The sequence below is a fragment of the Suncus etruscus genome, chromosome 12 (assembly GCF_024139225.1).
Source record: "Suncus etruscus isolate mSunEtr1 chromosome 12, mSunEtr1.pri.cur, whole genome shotgun sequence".
NCBI lineage: Eukaryota > Metazoa > Chordata > Mammalia > Eulipotyphla > Soricidae > Suncus > Suncus etruscus.
The window spans coordinates 47,593,005-47,614,385 of NC_064859.1; the positions used below are offsets into that span (position 1 = coordinate 47,593,005).

Genomic DNA, 21,381 nt, shown 5'->3' on the forward strand with positions numbered 1-21,381 from the left:
CTCCTCCTTTGAAATCTAGAAACTTAGATCAATGTGGCCCTGAGGCTGTATCCGCAGATACTGTAAAAGCTAATTGAAAGGGGATAACTTGTGAATGATAAACTAGTCATTGTGTCTGTATGTTACTATAGCAACCAGCTTGCCTGGTGCTCCTTGGATGCATTCATTGTGTGTTCTAGCAGACTGTGAATGTATCCTCAATACTTGTGTCCAATTAGGACAAATAGCTGAATTTAGAGTCCAAGTCCAGGCTAGAAAACCCCTATAAAATGGATTATGCCACCTGACCAGAAATTTAAGGAAAAATCAGCAACTTCTACACTTTGGTCTAACCTTTCCTCTTCATTTCTTGCCTCAAAATTCTTGTTAGAAAGGACATGTGTAAGACCATTAGAATCACCTGATTCTCAGCACAGTTTGACGCAAAGAGAATGAAGGTCAAATTGATCAAATAATACCTAGCACTTGGGCATTTCAGAGGTGGTCTCTAGTCATCTCTGTTTCCTTCTTAAGAAAGTAGATGTTGGTACAGCAGATGCTTTGTTATAAGTAAGGTGTGTGAATGGAGCCTAAAAACGCAAAGGAGTTGCTATATCAATGCTACCATGTAAAAACCCAAAGACTAAAACCTACTAAACTCTACTGATGAAATCTGTCTAGAAAAGTCACTGCAATAACCACTTCTTGCCCAAATGCTAGAATCTAATTCCCACCCAGGTATTAGATGAGAAAAAAAAATCAGCTTTAATGAGCAAGATAGGAAGATTTGGAGAATAAAATAACATATCTCTGTCTGCCTCATTATGTAAGGATGTTGTGCCATCAGCTTTGAGAGTACATTGACATGGTTTGGTGTTTATGGCAGAAAACAAATGGCCCTTTACATAAAAATAACAGACTGACCTATGTGGTAGAAGAAGCTTAGTTTCTGACTAAAAATGGCATAAAAACTTTGATTCCCTGAAACCCTGAGATGGAAGGATCTTAAATCTGTCTTCTGCCTTTCCCTTAAGTAATAACAACACCAGTCATTTCACAGGATTTCCACAAACTTGGTAACATGGCCTAGTCATTAGTCTTCTGTCTGCAGTGAAGCCCCTCTTGGGAAAAATTCAGCAGCTGTTGGAAACGCAATTCTGTGCAATAGTTAAAGACAGGAAGTAAAGAAGTATAACATATGGTAGTAGACTCTGGAGAGAGAAGTTAGCTCAGCAGCACACAGTTATACATAAATGGAAAAGAACAGGGGCCATGGTAAATGGTTTTTTCATTTGAGGAATGGTTATGGGCTCTTTAATAATCACAAATGGTCAGAGAGTCAAAGGTTCATGTATAGTAATCACCTATCAAGCAAAAGCATCTTATTTTCTTAAAATTTCCATCTTGCTCAAGTGAACTGACGCACCCGATATTTTGGTATGGTACCTGGGAACACTCTTCTACCAAGGTATATGTACTTTCTCATACCAATTGCCCCTGAGATGCTGAAATCCTCTCGAGAGCAATTCTGTTTGTAGTCTGAATTCTTTGAGACATGCAGAGCTTAGATAAAAATGTGGAATTACATAAAGATAGAGGCATGAGGCCTTATGACCCTCCTGGAACTTATCTCACCATTCTTGAAGTTGTGTAGGAATGATCCTACTTCTAGAAGATATATGGTCTCTGAATTTATCTGTGTATCTTTTTTTTCTACCTTTTCCACACTTTTTAAATAGACTTTTGCTATTACTCCATCCTGTGACTATATTACTCAATGGCCATTACAGTTCTTGAGGGTTGTGGAATCTTTCCTTTGAGCAACATTCATGTATTTACTGTGGTGGACTCCTCATTACAGCTTTTAATTCTTGTGCTGGATTCATGCAATTTATGATGTGCCCATCCATTACTGGTTGATCTGGTGGTTCTTAGCTACTCAATATGAACTAGTCAGATGTTTACTTCTATACTCTCATTTTGGTCAACAATGCCAGAGGGTCTGCATACAACTGTTGTGGGTATACAGCTATTAGGATATGGGAGAAAGTTGGCCTCTGTTCATTCAATTAGGATATATGAATTTGAATAACAGGGTAAATAACCATGTGATATTTAAGTACAATTTTCCTATTCTTTGAACTGTAATCTCAGTGAGAATAGGGTTTGCTAAGTGCCCCAATGGATCTTCTCCTTTCTCATCTCTATAACAAAGAAAATACTGCTTGCCCTTCTACTACCCTATCACCTCACCATGACATTATAAGGATAGTTAAATGAAATAATGTCTCAAAAATCATTTTGCAAGCCATAAAACTGAACATGCACAGGATAATTATAAAGGCACCAAGCAGCCAGAGACTAAGTAGACATATGCAGTGGAGTCTGTCTCTTTAGTGTGGTTTAAGGCATCTAAGAAAGTTCATTATACCAGAAATATTTTTTTAGCCTTTATACAGGCAACCTAAAACTACACATGTTTATAATGGACTAAGAAAGCAGAGTATTTGAAAATCTGTTTATTCTGATGGTGGATGTAGAAATACTCTTGGATTCTTTCAAGTGTTAAAAATCTTAATATGATGGAAACTAAATGTTATATTTTTTTGTACTTTTATTTAAGAGTATCTCTTAGGTCAGTCTCCAAACCATTTAACAAGAGGCATTTATGCTTACTTCTAATGAGCAGTAGTCAAGTAGGTTCATGGCCAAGTTGATCATGGTAGTCTTATGAGTAACTGGGAATTGAGACAGCAAAGGAATTCTCAAGTGTAATTGATTGGAGATGGCTTGTTATCTTCATTTTCTCCTACATATCTTTGACCAAAGATAGTGCTTGGCCCAACAGCACTTCTTCACATGCTTGTCGAAAGAATAAGTGAGAACAAATGGGCTGATGTAAAAGAGAGAAATAAAGAAATAAAAAAAAATGTTTCTCTACCTGAATTTATTATTCATACACAGCAGGTAACTTTTATTTGTGGATCAAATTTCTAAGAATCCCACTGAATGACTAAAACTCAGTTCATACCAATCCTTAGTATACAATGTTTCTTATTTCTACATATAAATACTTATGATAAAGCTCAATTTAAAAATTAGGTGTATTAAAACACAGTAATAATAATAAAATAGAGCAATCAAAATATTAGGCTGTGATAAAAATGTTCATGAAAACATGATATCTCAAAATACCTTATTGGGTCCATAGTTTTGTACTGAGGTTTACAGCTGATCATGAATCCACAGATTTTGAGGACATGGAGTAATTTCCTGTAATAATGTCCCTACATTTGTTGAGCCAGTTGTATTACTCTTTCATATTTTTGAGCCATAATCTTCCTTTCTTTTGTTTGAAGTGATGTTTATTAATTTTTTTATTACTAGTAATATTTTTTTAAAAGTTAGCTTCCCAATTAATGCTCAGGGAAAAGAACAGGGGCCATGGTAAATAGTTTTTTTATTTTAGGAATGGTTTTGGGCTCTTTAATAATCACAAATGGTCAGAGGAGTCAGAGGTTCATGTATAGTAATCACCTATCATGCAACAGCATCTTATTTTCTTAAAATTTCCATCTTGCTCTGATTTGTATTTGGCTAATAGGCTTAGCTGGATCAATGTTCCAGCCATGCTTTGTGAGGCTGCTCAGGACAATATTGCTGGGACCACCAGGGTCACAGCCAAAAGAGCTTGGGCATTCATGTGGTGCCAGAAGTTGAATTTGGTCACGTCATATACAAAGCATGTGAGCACAAAGAGGTCTCTATATTATTAGCAGTAATATGTATTTGTAAAAATATCTTTATAAGAATCCCCCCATTTGTGATCAGAGAACAATTTTAAAATATAAAATTGAAGATAATACTAAAGGGATCATTAGCTTTTCAAGGATATATACTCTAAAGCCAATATGCAATAAAGATACCATATAGAAAGGATACTCTTTCCAATAAATGGTCCTGGGTAAATAAGACAAACACATGAAGCACAGCCTAACAACTCCTTCCTTATACCTTTAAAAAATATTTTCTGTGTTTTTGTAATTCATAAAAGTTAACTCAAATGGATAAAAATATAAACATAAGGTTTGAATCCATAAAACTCTTAGAAGAGGCCATGTGTGTGAATTTCTTGATATAAGTTTTGGCAGTCAGTTTTTGGATTTTACACTGAAAAAGAACAAAAGCAAAAATAAACATGTGGGAATAATCAAACTGCAAAGCTTACACACAGAACAGAAAACTGTTCACAGCATGAAAAGACAGACTATTGAATGGGGAAAATATTTTCAAATAATATATTTTATAATATGGGATTAAGTTAATATATACGTACATATACATATATGTTTATTTGTATATGTACTCACTTTTAGATTTCATACAACTCTAGCCAAAAATATTCTGGCCAAGAATAAGATTTAGGTGGTAGAGTAGTATTGTGTTTCACAGAGATTCTAAAAACTTTCAGTGTAATCCCGAGTCCTCAGCACTGTCACTGCTGAGTGTGGCTGCTATTAAAAGTATCTATTATTGGGCCAGAGAGATAACACAGAGGTAGAAAATTGTCTTGCATCTGGCTGACCAGGGACTGACCTGGGTTCAATTCCTGGCATACCATATTGTCCACCAAGTCTGCCAGGAACAATTCCTGAATTCAGAGCCAGGAGTAACCTCTAAGTACCACCAGGTGTGGCTCAAAAACCAAAAAAAAAAAAAAAAAAAAAAGGAGGCTGGAGCGATGGCACAGTGGTAAGGCCTTGCACACTGCTGACCCAGAACAAACCTGGATTCAATCCCCGACATCCCATATAGTCCACTTGAGGTTGCTAGGAGTGTTTTCTGAATGCAGAGCCAAAAGTAACCCCTGAGCGCTGCTGGGTATGGCCCCCAAACCAAAAGCCAAAAACAAAGATGGATAGATTATCTGAAGAGTATTTTTTCTAAAAAATATCCATAAATTAAATATAATATTGTTCAGCATCATTAATATCAGATAAATGTGAATCAAAAACACAATAACGTAGCATACCTGATGGAATGGCTGTGCTATTCTGAGAGAGATCATAAATTAAATTGGTGCCAACTTAAAAAAATAATGTACCGTTTTATAAAAAAATCAGAAATAGTACTAGCCATCATATCATTTAGCAAGTTCACTTCTAAGTTTACAAATTACTGCATTGCATGTTATTGCATCTTTTTTTAAAGTCACTAAGATGTGGAAACCAGATTAATGTCCTTCATTGGATAAAAGTTAAAGAAGATAGATGGATAGATTTCAAATTGCATTACTTTATGCCTGGAATATATATAATGATACCACAATAAAAATTTAATAAATGTGATTTATATGTTTACATATACACACATATATGCTGTATGTGTCTATATATACATGCAATGGAATATTATATAATGTTATATAAAACAAATCCTTTCACTTGTGACAACAGATGTTGAGAACATTGTTAAATGAAATAAAATATTTGACATATTCATGAATATTAATAAAAAGTCAAATTTATAGAAAGTAGAACACTAAAAATGATCAGCTTATGATAAATAAAGTCTGAGTATCTAAGATAGTGTCTAAATTAATAATGCTTTATCATGTAATGTAACTTTCTAAAAGAATAGAATTTAATTTTTCTCACCAAAAATAATATAATATGGTAATTAAATAGGTGAGAGGGAAATCCCTATACAAATATATGTATATTGAAACACTATTTAACATAGGTAAAAGTTTATTTATTACATATACCACACTAAAATTGAAATGTAACAATGAATACTCTTTTAAAAGAATCACAGATATATCCTTTCATGGAAGAATTGAATATTGGATAGGTAGTCTTCTGAAAGACACATCTTTGAAAGTTTAAGTCTCCATAATTCTTTTTGGCTGGGAAAAGGCGTTTGTGTGTGTGTGTGTGTGTGTGTGTGTGTGTTGCCTTTTTTTTTTTTTTCAGGAAACCATTTTATACTCATCAAACAGTTATAGGAGCTATTAGGTAGTTGCAAACACTTTCACATGTTATTTGAAGGAGGCTCAATATACATAATAAACTATGCATATTGCCATCCCTTGGGAAAATGTTTTCTGATCACTGTTTATTTTTTATTTTTCTCTTCAAGTGTGTGACTTGTCAGTTTCTATCCATTCATCATCCTGTCTCCCATGCAGTAAAGAAATGAATTATTAGAATATATATGGCACATCAGTCACATTTTTTAAGTTTTCTGATGAAATTTTAGATATTTACATTGATGAATTGCCTTAATTGGGGAAAATAGACTGGTAGTACTGAGCTAATACCTTTAAATGTCTTGTCTTATGCAATTAATATTCCCTTGTCACACATGCATTTAAACAGTTGGAAGAAAGCCTTTTGTTCTTGACTCCTGTCAGACTTAACGAATGATTTTGTCAAGTCATTCCTTTCTGCCTCTGTTGATTGATAGCTAAATTTTGGTCTTCTAGCTTATGTAAAAAGTGTTAACTATGTCTTTCAGCTTGTAGGCAAGGGCATTTAAACCATCCTAATAGTCCATTTACACAGGAATTACATTGCCTGTTTACTTGGAGGGGTCAAAAATGTGCCCCTATTCATCAGGGACACAAATCACAAGACCCATGAGCTAATGAAGGCAGTATTTATGAGTCCCTGTGCTTACTGGATCATACCAAGTTCAAGGTGTCCCTGGTCTTGACTATAGAGGACTCTCGCAAACACTTTGGGATGTGCCTGTGCTTATGGAATATGTAATACATAGTCATTTAGGAGGAATATGGTTTGATCATAAAACTCTAAGAGTGAGAATATAAAAGATACAATGTTGGATTGTCACAGTGCTAAACTTTATCTGTAGCTTTCAAAACTCTATAATAAGATGAATCCTTATTCACCTCTGTCACCACCTGGCTTATTGATTTTCACACATATCATAATTACCATCTCAAAATATGGAGAGAAGAACCCAGTTATTTTTGGGAAGAAGTGCTTTTCTTTGATGAGATCTTTGATGAAAATTTGATAATTTACCATTTTAAAAAGAGTTGAACAGTAAGTAACAATAAGATAATCACAATAATATGGTTACATGAAAGCCAGTATAACTCACCCAGGGTTTTCAGAAGACATACCTATAGTCATGAGTCATGAAATCCTTTTTATAGACTTAAAAATACTCGTAAGTCATAGAGTCTCATGGTAAGTGTTCAGCAGAGTGAAGATTCCTGGGTATTCAAAATTATTTTACGGTGCCAGAGAGGAAGCATGGAGGTTAGGCGTTTGCCTTGCATGCAGAAGGACAGAGCTTCGAATCCGGCATCCCACATGGTCTCCCGAGCCTGCCAGGAGCGATTTCTGAACATAGAGCCAGGAGTAACCCCTGACGCTGCTGGGTGTGACCCAAAATCTAAAAAAAAAATATTTTGCTTCCTCTGGTACCAATCCCCTCTCATATTATCTCTTTTCTATTGAGTCTGATCTTCTGTCATATCTACTATAGGCTTTCTTTCTTTTGCACTAATTGAGAGGAGATGTCAAAATTCCTTATGATCTTTAATCATTATTCAAGAAGTTAATCACACATGTTCTTAGAGACTAGTATCTCATTTTTTGTATCATTGCTTTGGGTCAATAATGTATACAAAACTTGTCTAAGGTAACCTTCCCAGTGACTGCACATTGGCAGTTTAGAGCAATGGTTTTTAATGTTTTATACTTGTGGATTGGCCCTGAAAAGAGGGACCAATTGTTGAAAGTTAGTTCACAGGTTGATCTCTTGGTTGAATAAAAGGATAGTACAATGGTTAAGGCAGTTGCCTTGCTTGAAGCTGACCGCAGTTTGATTTTAACATGGCATATGGTCCTCTGATCACTGCCAGGGGAGAACCCTGAGTATGGAGCCAGGGGAGTAAGCCCCGCACTACTATGTGCTGGAATGAAGGAAGGAAAGGAGGGAGGGGTGAAGGAAAGAGGGAAAGAATGGCGAAGGGGGGGGTGGTGGTGGAGGGAGGAAATGAAAGAGAGAGGGAGTGAAATAAAGGAAGGCAGAGAAAAGGAGAAAAAACAGCAAACTGATACCTAATAGTCCTGTGACTATGAACAGGTGGCTTAATCTTATTTCCCCAATTTTATCACGTAAGTCCAAAGTATAGAAAGTGGTAGCTGGTTCTTTTGCATTGAAATGAATTGTTGCAGTAGGTGTTGAGAACAGAGTCTGGCACAAAGTAAGCTTTCATGGAGTTTGTTTATTTCAATGCTAAATTTCCTAGTTTTTCTGCATTATTTGGCATCACCTCTCCTTCCTGTCACACAGAAAGCCAGCTACTGCTTTCTACAGAAACTTTGTTTCTCCTGCTTCCCTTTTCTTCCATGGAAACCATTGTTCTTACTTATTGTGTAGACCTTAAAGGGACCTGTGACATATGCGTGTACAGTGACAGAAAATTGAATCAACAGGAGCCAAACACTTACTGTTCTGGATTAGTCCTTCCTTTGTCACCTGCCATTCTACATCCCTATTTTGTTGGAAAAAAATTAATATATAGCAACATTTTTATTTTAAGTTTGATTCATATATTACAAAAATAGAACAATAATTTTAATAGTGCTTATGTACCAGTTACATTTTATTTTTGCCATAAGAACTTTTCTTCTTACATTTAAAATGAAGTAATACTGGTTAACCATATAGATTTTTTGTTTGTTTGTTTGATTTTTGGGCCACACCCATTTGAGGTTACTCCTGGCTATGCGCTCAGAAATCGCCCCTGGCTTGGGGGGACCATATGGTACGCTGGGGGATCGAACCGCTGTTCGTCCTATGCTAGCGCTTGCAAGACAGACACCTTACCTCTAGCGCCACCTTCCCGGCCCCAACCATATAGGTTTTAGCTGAACTGAAATCAACATCTATACCTGCTTTATTAAATTCACCAATAATTAATCCCTTCACCATGATTTTTTCTTATAGCCATTTATTCACTTCTAATTTATTTACTCATATTTTCTTTAAAGTGAGAAATTTGTTAACTCCATAAAGACAAATTTTATAGTTGTGATATTATTTATCACAGAGCTTACTCCTGTGGTGTTGGGAATCAAACTGGGAGATGCCATGTACAAAGCAAGTGCTTTTATTCATGCATTATATCTTGGCTCCTATAGCTATATTTTCTTAGGATTTTAAAAATAATTTTAATTGACTCACTATGAAATACAGTTATAATGTTATTTATGATTGAGTTTTAATGGTATTTTTAAGAACAACCTATGACTTAATAAGGAAACATATTGGAAAAACACTAAACTCATCCACTGATCAGAAAGATATTTTAATTGTCTCATAAAACATGCTGCAATGACCATTAAAATTTATTCAAGTTATATTATCATTTTTCACTTGTTATCATAGCAAAGTAAAATATGTCAGAGGCATATGCTGATGACATTTGTTGCTGCTCACTAGTCTAGGATGATCACATACACCAGCAGTCATATGTGTATGTGCTCACTTATTCTACTGTGACTTTCAATGGCCTTGGCAGGGTTGTCTTAAGTGACTCATTTCTGTTTGACATGTCCCCTTCCATTTTTTGGATATGTGTCTTAGCTTGGGCATCTCCTTCTTATAGAAATGGCATAGAATAAAGTTAAATGATTCCAATAATGATGGTATTATTAGGTCCCTGCATAGATTATACTATATTCATTGACCCTAAGCATGCCCAGAGCTAAATCCAGAGCCAGAGGAGTAGACTCCATATGGCAATAGGCAGAACTGAGAATATAAGTGGAGAAGGAGATAATACATAAGTATAATGATCTGTTATAAAGACCCAAGTTTTCCTTGTTACATCTTATTTTACCAACAAGTCGTATTTCTTTTTTCTTTCTTTCTTTTTTTTTTTTTTTTTGATAATGGACTACTCCTGGTGGTTCTTAGGGTTTGTGCTCAAGGATATTTCTGGCAGGCTGAGGAGACCATATGAGGTTTGGGGATCAAATCCTGGTCGGCTACATGCAAGAGAAGTGCAGGACTCTGTATTATTGTTCCTGTCCCATAGCTTTATCCATACTGTATCAGCACTCTTAGAGAAAACTTTACAAGCCATGGCTGTTTATTTGGTAAGCAATCATGGCATATTTGTTCCTGGGTCCATGTAGATGTTATTTATAATGATGATTGAGACATTTGATGGACAAATGAGATTGGAGGGAGTCATGGAATAAATGCATGGAGTCTGATGAACAGTAGTTTTATAAATACTATTATTTATGCTATTGTTTTTATAAACATGTTTTCATTAAAGAAGGCAACTGGAATTCTAATTAAAATATGTTTGTTTAAGAGAAAACAAATGCCCTCAGCACAATGAAGAGAGTAACCAAAGAATTTTGTTTTTCTTATATAGTAGGAAAATTAAGCAAAGGCCATGATTATTCTAAGTGTTAAGTGCTTTCATAGATATGTCTCTACATACTGACCCTTTATTCCATCTCCACCTCCATCTTCATCATCAGCCCAATAAAAATTTCATCATTACCAATGAGTTGTGGGCATTATTGATGATGCCATGGCTTATTAAAGTGGCTTTGGGTGGATTACTGTGCTGATTGACTACTTTAATTGACCTTCAGACTGGCTAAAATTTGCCTGATTTAATGAGGCTCAATTCTTATCAAAAACCCTAGGTTGAATGGCTTCTGGCCCAGACACATTTTTCTTCAATTTTTCATTTTTTAATAGTAATCAGACTCCAAATTTAATGAATAAGGTAAAAGATATCTTATTATTAAGAGTATGGAACAAGTATATCCTTCCTTAAAACAAAGTTTTAAGACTTTAAATTTGCATGCCATTTTAAAATTAAATCACCCTCAAACCCAAATATGACCTTGGTTGGTATGTAAGCATTATTATAGTAAAGTTAACACTGTTATTATTAGCAGGTTATATTTCTAAACATCTGTCTAAATGAGAAGACAGATGTTAAACAGTCAGAATTCTGTTAAATATCATTAACCCAGACTAGTCTTGAGAGCTTTTATTTCTGAAAGTCAGGTAGAACTGAGTTTCTCAAATATACAGCCAATTCTCCTTAAGTTGGCATGCAAAAAAGATTAAAGTCCTAGAGATCTGTTCAACAAAGAGAGCTTTGATCTCAGAGAAGATGCAGAATTCAACAGTAGCAGCTACCTGAACTGCTACACTGAGATTATACATTTTTATTTGAGTTCAGTTTAAAATGTTGTAATTGATTTATTATGTCTGTATGGATATAGTGAAGAAGTATAGTGTACTTTCTACTTTTGTCCCTTTTAAAGTTTCTTATTCTTTTCTTATAAATATCCATTTACTTTTCAGTTATTATCTATTAATATTTTTTTCACCTACAACCTATGCTGGAGCACCTGATTGATTGTTCTGCTGGAATTCTCTTTTTGGTCATGGGTTTTTGTTCTGATAGAGCATCAGATTTTTCAATTCTATGTCTGAGGAATTTCTCTTTATAGGAATGCTGGTTTAAGCAACTAAAAATGGCCAGAAACTCTATTTTTAGAAGACATTTGCTTCCACCATACTCCTCTTTAATCCTTGCACTAGGTATTGTCACATGACTCAGAGTGTGGGTCTGAATATCTTGGTATTTTACCAAGGTAAAATTTTATGAAGGTAAAAATATGAAGCATCAGCCTAGAAGAGTCAAAAGTTAATAAATATAAAGTATGCTCTAACATGTCTGAGTTTTGTCCTTTGAACTAATAAAACAGATTTTATGCTTAAATCTGTCAAAATTAGTTTCTAAAACTTACAACTAAGAACTTCAGCTTAACAATGAGTCTTTCAAGGCTCTGCTCCTAAAACTTTAATGTGAAAATGAATAACTAAGGCATCTTCTTTTAATGCAAATTCTGATTGAAATGGAAGTTCTAGATAAAGCCTTGGGTTTGAAATTTATCATTCTCACAAAAAAAATCACTAAGATATCAATAAAATACCTCTTTATAAAAATGACTCTATGGAAGTCAAGATGTATGAAAGGACAAATAAATGAGGGAAAAATGTCTGTTTCATCTTGTTAAACTAGAGCACGCCATTTACAGAAACTAATAAACATCAAAATGTCCAAAGCTCAAAAAAATTGGAGCCAGAGATCTAGTACAGGGACCAAGGTGCTTGCTCTGTCAGCAGCATGTCCCGGTTTGACCCCCAAACTTCAAGTATACTCCAGGAATGACCCCTGAGTACCAAAAAATGTGATCCAAAAAGAAAAGCAATAAATGATAAAAATATACTATGTCTCCAATATTGCATTTCCTCACGAAACAATGCAGGTTTAGTCAAAAAACTGGAAGAGCTTCTCTTGGTTTTACTGGACTTTGGACTACTTAAGGAAGAAAATGTAGGCCATTTTAAATTCATGAATTCTTGGGTTACTTTGGATGTCATATTCAATTTCTTTCAAACTCAAGAAATAGAAATTTATGAGTTAACAGAAGTCTTTTATTTCCAGAAAATGATTATTAAAAGAAGTAATTTATGTTAGAATGTGTAAGGGTCTTGTGCCTGCACACAAGAGATACAATGCAAGACAGTGTGCCATGACACTTCTAGGAAAGTTTAAGAAATCCCATAGATTTTATAACCTAAAAAAATGATTTTACTCTAGAATTTGCTCCTTGGAAAGTGTGATTTATTACTTTTGAACCTTGAACCCTGTCTTTGGAACTGACATGTTTTTCTGCACCAGCACCAGGAAGTAAATTTCTACCAGGGAAGGCCCTAAAGCTGTCCTGGCAACAAATTGCTCCAGGGTGGATTAATATATCACCCTGATGACTTGGAAATAGCAACAACTTGATTTCATGGCATGTTTCCCTGATTTGCCACTTAATAGTGAGATGAAACCAGAAGATTCTTTGTGACACCCTGACTTCAACATAGGATCTGTACAAAAACCATGATCTCTTATTACAGAAGCCTGACTGTGACAACTATGATTGAGGAGAACCTTTCCTATGATCTATGAAGAAAAACTTTGGCTTTTAAACAATTTAATATGCCCAGAGCCTGTAATTGGTCTTATGGCAGGATGCTTCATGAGTAGGGACACCCTGTTTTTTGGCCAAAGTTTTTCCTGCCTACTTTCTCCAACTTTGATGCACTTATGCAGAAAACTGTCACCCATTATTTTCTTTTAAATAGCAGCTTTCTCCTTTTTCATAAAACCCAAGAAATACTAATTTTTTTACCTTATATTTCTGCATTCTTCTATAAAATTAGAAAGGGAGGGTTAAATAAAGGATGAAGGCTAAGGGCCAAGTGGTCTCAAGTGCACTGGTGGAGATAAAAAAAGATAGAAACTAAATATCCGAGCCAATGTCAATAGAATCAAGGGACCCAAACTATAACAATCGAAACTTAAAATGAACCTATTAAACTGGTAGGCCAGGGGTAAAGTGTGGTGGTGTAGGATGAACTCTGGGGACATTGGTGAAGGGAGGTTGACACTGTGGTGAGACTGACCCTGATTCATTGTATCTCTGAACCCAACTATGAAGGATTTTGTAAATCACAATGGTTTCAATAAAATAAAACTAAAAAATAAGAAAGTGGGATTCAAAATTATGTATCTAATATAGCTACCCACTTTGTACTTTGTCAAGACATACTGCTTTAGAAATTGAAAACAATTCAGCATTATTTTCAGTTTTTGCATGTCAAGTTGTAGACTGCCCTAGCAAGAAACTAAAGATGGTCTGTGTCTAACGGGAATCAAAGATGGCTGTCTTGAATATTATTGAGGGTTGTGTAGTAGACATGTTGCTTTGAATTTATAAAATACGGGGTTGTTCCCCTACCACCAACACTGTTTTTAGTAATAATAATCAAAAGTGATTAGTGCGTAGAATGGACTGGAGCATAGTAAAGTTTCTAAGGTACTAGCTTTGCATATAGCTCACCTGGCTTTGGTCTGTAGCATCTCATATGATCCCTTGAGCACTGCCAGGAGTAAGCACTGAGCATTGCCAGGTTACAATAAATAAATAAATAAATAAATAAATAAATGCCCAATATGGTCAGAGCTGGTGAAAGTCTTCACAAACTTTTATACAGCATGGAATTTAAAGTTCTGACCTTCTCAATCCAGGTTTATGAGCTTTTCAGACAGTTCTCACAAAAAGAAAAAAGAAAGAAGAAGAAAGAAAGAAAGAAAGGAAGAAAGAAAGGAAGGAAGGAAGGAAGGAAGGAAGGAAGGAAGGAAGGAAGGAAGGAAGGAAGGAAGGAAGGAAGGAAGGAAGGAAGAAAAAGAAAAAGAATTTCAGATGGAGACAAATAGTAAAGCTGAGTACTTTTGTTTAGAAAATATGAGGAGAGATTGAAGGACAAATGTAAAGGCATTCAAGAGAGAGTATTGGCCTCTTTAGAGAGAGAAAGAGCCCTGTGAAGTGAAAGAAAGGAATTACCCACCTTATATTAGGATGTAGTGAACCTAGAGTATATACAACTAACTTTAACAAAGTTGGTTTTTTTCTAAAATGGGGTTTCTCACTTGGGGCTTTTGATATAGATGAAAGTTGATAGGGCTTTGACAAGCAGAAATGAAATGTTGGTGGTCTTCTTTCAGTCTTATTAGGGCCTTTATTCCTGCTGAAGGTTTGAGGGGAAAGTTTCTCCAATTGGGACTGTGTCGTGCCAATCACTATTATCAAGCTTGGTTCCTCTGATTCATTTCTAAATCCAGTTCAGCCTTCAAGCTTTTTCAGCTTGTAAAAGAGCTATAGATATAGTAGCCTCTTTTAGGTCTTATTTCAGGTACTTCCTCAAATTGATTGTCAAGGGAGGATCTCCCTTACCTAACTCCCTTTGTAGTTATTTTTTTTATTTGTAGCAAAGAAAGTATATAAAAAGAGTTTGTTGCTTTTCAAAATTATTATAAATAAAACATAGGTGTAACATTTCATAAACTATAATTTATTACAATTTTATGCAGTTATATTGGTAACTATTACTTAGGTCAAGAGATAAAATTCTTTCAGCCTTCCTAGCAGCTAAGATGGATGCCTGCTGCCTTCTTCTAAAAGTAACTATAATTCAGGCCTGGGGAAATAGTAGGGCAGGAGATAGTAGAGCAGTTGGCTTGTATATGGCTGACCCAGGTTTGATCCTGGCATTACATATGCCAGAAGTGATTTCTGAGCTTACAATAAAGAGTAAGCCTAGAGCTCTACCTAGTGTGCCTCTTCCAAAACAAAATAAATCAACCGATCAATTAATCAATGTAACTCTTATTTGGACTAGTTTGCATTTTTTTGTCATTCTAATATGTACATTCAGGCAATAAAAGTCTTAATTTTGCTCACATTTTAATGTGGCTTTAATTTCAGACTTTTAATTTATATTAAGACTCTTATTGCTATATATTATTTTTGGTCTGTATATTGAAAAGCCTGGGTAGTTTGTAGTATGGATTTTCTTTTTTTTTTTTTTTTTGGTTTTTGGGTCACACCCGGCAGTGCTCAGGGGTTACTCCTGGCTGTCTGCTCAGAAATAGCTCCTGGCAGGCACGGGGGACCATATGGGACACCGGGATTCGAACCAACCACCTTTGGTCCTGGATCGGCTGTTTGCAAGGCAAACGCCGCTGTGCTATCTCTCCGGGCCCTGTAGTATGGATTTTCTAACTTGTATTTTACTAATCACACGCACTTGCTGAAGGTCCCTTATTTTACTCTATCCTCTCTGTTTTCTGCAAATGAGCTGATGAATCCACAGCATCTGATGAGTTTCAGTTTTGACTGCTTTGATTATCAAAAAGCATATTATGTCTGGTTGACTCCATTTTTTTTTTGGTAATGTTTTCAAACCCTGTTGCTTATTACCTAAAATAAAAATGTTACTAGATAGTGCAAAATGGTGACATTCCATCATTTTGTTGTCAGTTATGAACTGAAACTTTTAGCAGTTACTTTTCTCTTGCATACAAGTCTAACTTATATAGGAAAGATAGTAAGTACTCTTTTTTTTTTTTTTTAATTTGGAACTTCACGAATTTGCATGTAATCCTTGTGCAGGGGCCATGCTAATCTTCTCTGTATTGTTCCAATTTAGTATATGTGCTGCGATGCGAGCACATAGTAAGTATTCTTGATTTTCTTCAGGGTAAAAACCTGTCACCCTCTGAAGTTACCTGTAATCCTCTGAAGTTGACCAGATATGTTTGCATCTAGTCACTAAAATTTCTGAATTCCTTAAAGGGTTTTCACTTCCTGAAATGTTGATCTTTTAGGAAGTTTAAATTCTCTGCTCCCTGGCTAATGGAGATATCCTGAGTTTTTTCTCTTCCTTCCCAGTCTTCAACAGTTCTTGGTTCTTTGGTTTCACATCATATTTCCTACTTCAATGTATTTCAAATCAACCATTTTTCCCATAAGCCTTGCTTTAGTGGAGCTCTTATATTCAAAGATTTCATTTTTGAATTGACTAATAATGCTTTTAGGTCTTTTCTTTGAAAAAGAATTGAACAAGTGATTGTGTACACGTGTTCAGTTTAATATAACATGTATTTATGTTGTTCTTCCTTCTTCATATCCTTTCATCCTTAACTAACTCTTTAATATATCCTCTTGATTCCACTCCAAAATTTTTGGTAATCAAGGACACACAGGAGATGAGGAATACGCACTTAAAACAAAACTCTTTGCTCTGTTTTACCTTTAAACATTGTGTTAGAATAATAGCGCTCATATTTATCACTATAATAAAAGTCACCTAAAACAATTAAATTATTTTTGTACTCCACTCTTATTTTTGCTTTACATTTTTTATGATGTACTATCTTCAGAGCATGCAAGTATTTTATATTGCACTTTATTCTTTAACCATTATAGTCTTAGTCTATAGCTAAATATATATCTAAAGTTTCCTGCTCATTCTTATGCTGATGTCTTCTTGCTATACTGTTAAAGCTCATTCTTTTGGTGGTAGTACTACTTTCTGAATTCTGTTGATCAATATTTATCAGTGCTTTATATCCTTAAAATTCTTTGTGATTGGCTATGAATTTACATTTTCTTTCCTTGAGTATCTAAAATGCAGTATCACTTTGGTATTGTTTTGTGTTGAAAACTATCATTTAATTCACTATCCTTCAGTAGTGTTTTGTTCTATTTGCTCAATACTACAGTATTCCTTCCCTGCTATTTAAAAAAAAATAAATTTGCTACTAGGATAGGTCAGTATTCTTAGGTATATCATATGTCTATCATAGTGTAGTATCTGCATATAGACATATATGTCAATATATATTTATATATGTTAGGAATACCAATATTCCTTTTTTTGTGTTCAGGAATGCTTTAATAAGTTATTGTTTTTAGTCATTTTTCTGTTTTCTTACTTTGATTTTCTTCTTCAGGAAACTCTGGTTGTCATATGAACTTGCTGATTTCAATATGTCATTTTCTCTCAAATCTTTTTTCTTAGTCTTTTTAAAACTTTTTATTGCTAAGTTTTTTTATTATGTCTCTTTTTATTTTCCTTAATACATTTGTTATGTTTATTTTTGTTTGTTTTCAAAATTAATTTTTAGTTATAACTCCTTATATGTTTATAACCTTCTTAAAATTCTGGATTTTTCTAATGTATGTTGCTTTTTTCTTGTCATATTGTTTTCAGAATCAATTTCATTTGTTCTCCACTTGAATGTCAACTTCTTATCTCTCAACAAGGTTTGACGTGGAAACATTTTCATTCATCATGAGAAGATTCTGGACATTTTGTGCTTGATTTTGTTTTATGCTACACCAGGCTATGCTTAGAATTTAATCCTGGTTCTGCATTCAGGAATCACTCCTGGACAGACAGGACAATGTAGTTTAAAACCAGGTTTCAAACCTGGTGTGCTGTCTAAGTGTCCTGCCAGCTATTCTGTTATTCCAGATCAATTCTGAACTTCTTGCTCCTCCCATTTATTTTTCCGCAAAGAGTCTAGTGTTTGCCCTTTTATCCATAACTGGATATGTTAATCATTAAACACCTGGTATATGAGTGTATCAGAAGATTTTCCCGGTGAAAGGAAAAAAGAAATTTATTTTATAAATAAAATTTTTACTTTTATTCGAAATTTAGTAGTTTGCAGTTTGAATCTTTACAGGCATACTAGACTATTAGGCTGTGTGTATTGGGGTACGGTGTTACTATATGTTTTATTCTCATTTTTATTTTAATAGCGTTTTTTGTGTGTTTTGGGACAACACGAGTAGTGCTCAGGTATTAGTCCTGGCTATGCATTCAGAAATCACACCTGGCAGGCTTGGGAGACTGGAATGCTGGCGATTGAACCCAGAGCAATCCGATGCAAGGCAAATGCCGAACGGTCGAACCCTCTGTGCTATTGCTCCGGTGCCAATTTTAAGAACTTTAAATGAATTTTAACCTCAACAATTCGAGGTTGCCCATTTTTATTTGATTAAATTTGCTGAATGTTTGGAGTCTTTTTTGTTTGGTTTGGTTTTGGGACCACACACGGCAGTGCTCAGGAGTTACTTCTGGTTCCTAGCTCAGAAATCGTTCTTGGCTTGGGGGACCAAATGGGATGCTGAGATCAAACCCGTGTGTATCCTGGGTCAGCCGAGTGTAAGGCAAATGTCCTACCGCTGTGTTATCACTCTGGCCCCATGGAAAGAGTATTGATACAAAATCACACATTTCCACTTTCTGTTCCTATTGTATAAATGAAAGAATGCTGTCTTAATTAGTAAGACATTCTTTGCCTGCTTTTTGATTTTTTTTTGTTTATTACATATTTGGTCTACACCTGGCAATGTTTGGGGTTACTGCTGGCTCTGCACTCAGGGATTAATCCTGGTGGTACTCCGGGTAATCATCTGGGATGCTAGGGAATGAACCTAGTTAGGTCAGCCTCATTCAAAGCAAGCGATCTACTCTCTATCCTATCTCTCCAACTGCTTCTGCTTACTTTTAAAAATTATTTGTTGCCACTACCAAATTTAATGTTGATTACATTCTTCCATGTGTGAACATCTGTCTTGGAAGAGAACAGGGCAGGTCAATTTTCTGCATCATCCCCTTTAAATATTGTATGCAAGCTATTCACAGAACTTAACAAGAAAAAAATCTAATTCCATCAAAAAATGGGGTAAGAAATGAACACTTTCTCTATTCTATGTATAGAATACACATTACAAAAATGCCTTCTTCACACCTATATTGATTGTAGTGCTATTTACAATAGCCAGAATCTGGAAACAAACAAGATGTCCTTCAGCAGATGAATGGCTAAATATACTGTGGTACATATACATAGTGGAATATTATGCAGCCATTAGGAGAGATGGTCATGAAGTTTTCCTATTCATGGATGAACATGTAAACTATTATGCTGTGTGAAATAAGTTAGAGGGAGAGAGATAGACACATAATAGTCTCACCCATCTATGGGTTTTAAGAAAAATAAAATACATTATTGTAATAATGCCCAGAGACAATAGAGATGAGGGCTGGAAGGACCGGTTCATGATATGAAGCTCACCACGAAGAGTGGCGAGTGCAATTAGGGAAATAACTATACTGAGAACTATCATAACAATGTCAATGAGTGAGGGAAGTAGAAAGCCTGTCTTGAATACAGGCAAGGGGTGGGGGAGGAGGAAAATGGGGGGCATTAGTGGTGGGAAGTTTCTATTCATGACGGGGGCAGGGTTTCTTTTTTTATGACTGAAACCCAGCTACAATCATGCTTGTAATCATGGTGCTTAAATAAGGTTATTATTAAAAAATATTTTACCATGGACACTATCACTTGCTACTTTATAATTGTAGGCAATTTATTTAATGTTAAAGTAGTATTTTATCATTGAAAAGTTGTCACAAATGTAGCTTTTGTATGGAGGAGACAATCAACAGGCTGGAGCACAAGCATTCCATGCAGTAGATGTAGGTTCCATTCAATATCAGCACATTCGCCTGAGCATAACTGAAGGCAATGCCCAAAAACAAAGGCTGCAGTCACTCCTGAGCACCTCTGTATATGGCCCTCAAACAGAAAATCAAAAATAGACAACCTAAAAGTATAAACCTCATCATTTGGGGCCAGAGCAGTGGCACAAGCGGTAGGGCATTTGCTTTGCACGTGCTAGGAAAGACTGCGGTTCAATTCCCCAGAATCCTATATGGTCCCCCAAGCCAGGAGCGATTTCTGGGCTCATAGCCAGGAGTAACCCCTGAGCGTCACTGGGTGTAGCTGAAAAAAAAAAAACAAAATAAAAAGAGTAATTTGAGTATGTAGCACACTCTATGTAGCTAAAATCTTATAAAATCTTGAATCATACATAACCAACATTAAAAAACATCAAATAAATGAATAAACATTATTTCTACAGAGTAGTCAATATTCATAGTCAATTAATAAGTAATAAATGTGAACTTTCTATAGCCTATCTATTTTATATGGTGAAGTTTCAAGCACAATTCAGAATAAAAATTAAAATTATACACACATAGATATTTATGTTAACTAGTGCAAAAATTAATTAATTTTTCTAATATTCTCTGTCATCTGACCAATAACAAATGTCTATAAGAAATTTATATCATTCTAGATTCGCATGAATGATCTGAAATAGATACATTTATTAGGAAAAACATATATATTGTTTACCACATTTTTCTGTTTATTTGTATTTGGAATAGATTTTTCCTTTCATTCTGACAATTCTGAACAGACTAGCATTAAATTGTTTCTTTCAGAAGATTTTAATTTATCTTCTTGCAGCTGCAGTACTTTCCATTCAAATAATGTGTAATCATGCATTGTTAGAAATTTAGGTCTGTTTATATTCTTATTTACCTTGAAGAATAATTGTGAGTACATTTTTTCCCTAAAAAATAGCAATTATGTCATCATAGCACTTAGGCAGAAACATATTTCAGATTTTCAGGTGTGCCCATATCTCAATCAACAGTATGCTGAGAAAGGGCAAGAGACTACAAGTGTAAAGTTTTGTGGGTTGAAAGTTAAACTTTTTTCTAAGTTCAACTCACTTGACACCTTAGTTTTTTTTGTTTGTATCCAATCATGTGAGAGTTCTTGAACTAGATTATAATTTAAAACCTTCTGCTTTGAACTGTTTGGGTTAGTGAAGGGTCAGACCATACCGTTGAGGAATGAGGGTCTAATGTTTATTATGCATATATACAATATTCAAAGTAACAAATAAAGTAGTTTATTCAGAACAATCTATTGCTCATCTATTTTTGTTTTTCTTCGATATGATAAATATTGGAAAAATGAAGATGAGAGATGAATCATTATATTTTTTTCTTGTCCCGCCCTTCCAGTACCAATGAACCATTATTTGT

The 21,381-nt window shown here is 34.9% G+C and overlaps 1 protein-coding gene and 1 non-coding gene across 4 annotated transcripts in view; one reads left to right on the forward strand and one right to left on the reverse strand.

The window, feature by feature from the left end:
- Positions 1 to 21,381, forward strand: part of CTNNA2 (catenin alpha 2) — a 1,246,345-nt gene that overhangs the window by 963,368 nt on the left and 261,596 nt on the right. The window lies entirely within an intron of this gene.
- Positions 16,031 to 16,133, reverse strand: LOC126025201 (U6 spliceosomal RNA). Its single transcript, XR_007501242.1, has one exon. It is a non-coding gene; the product is annotated as a U6 spliceosomal RNA (small nuclear RNA).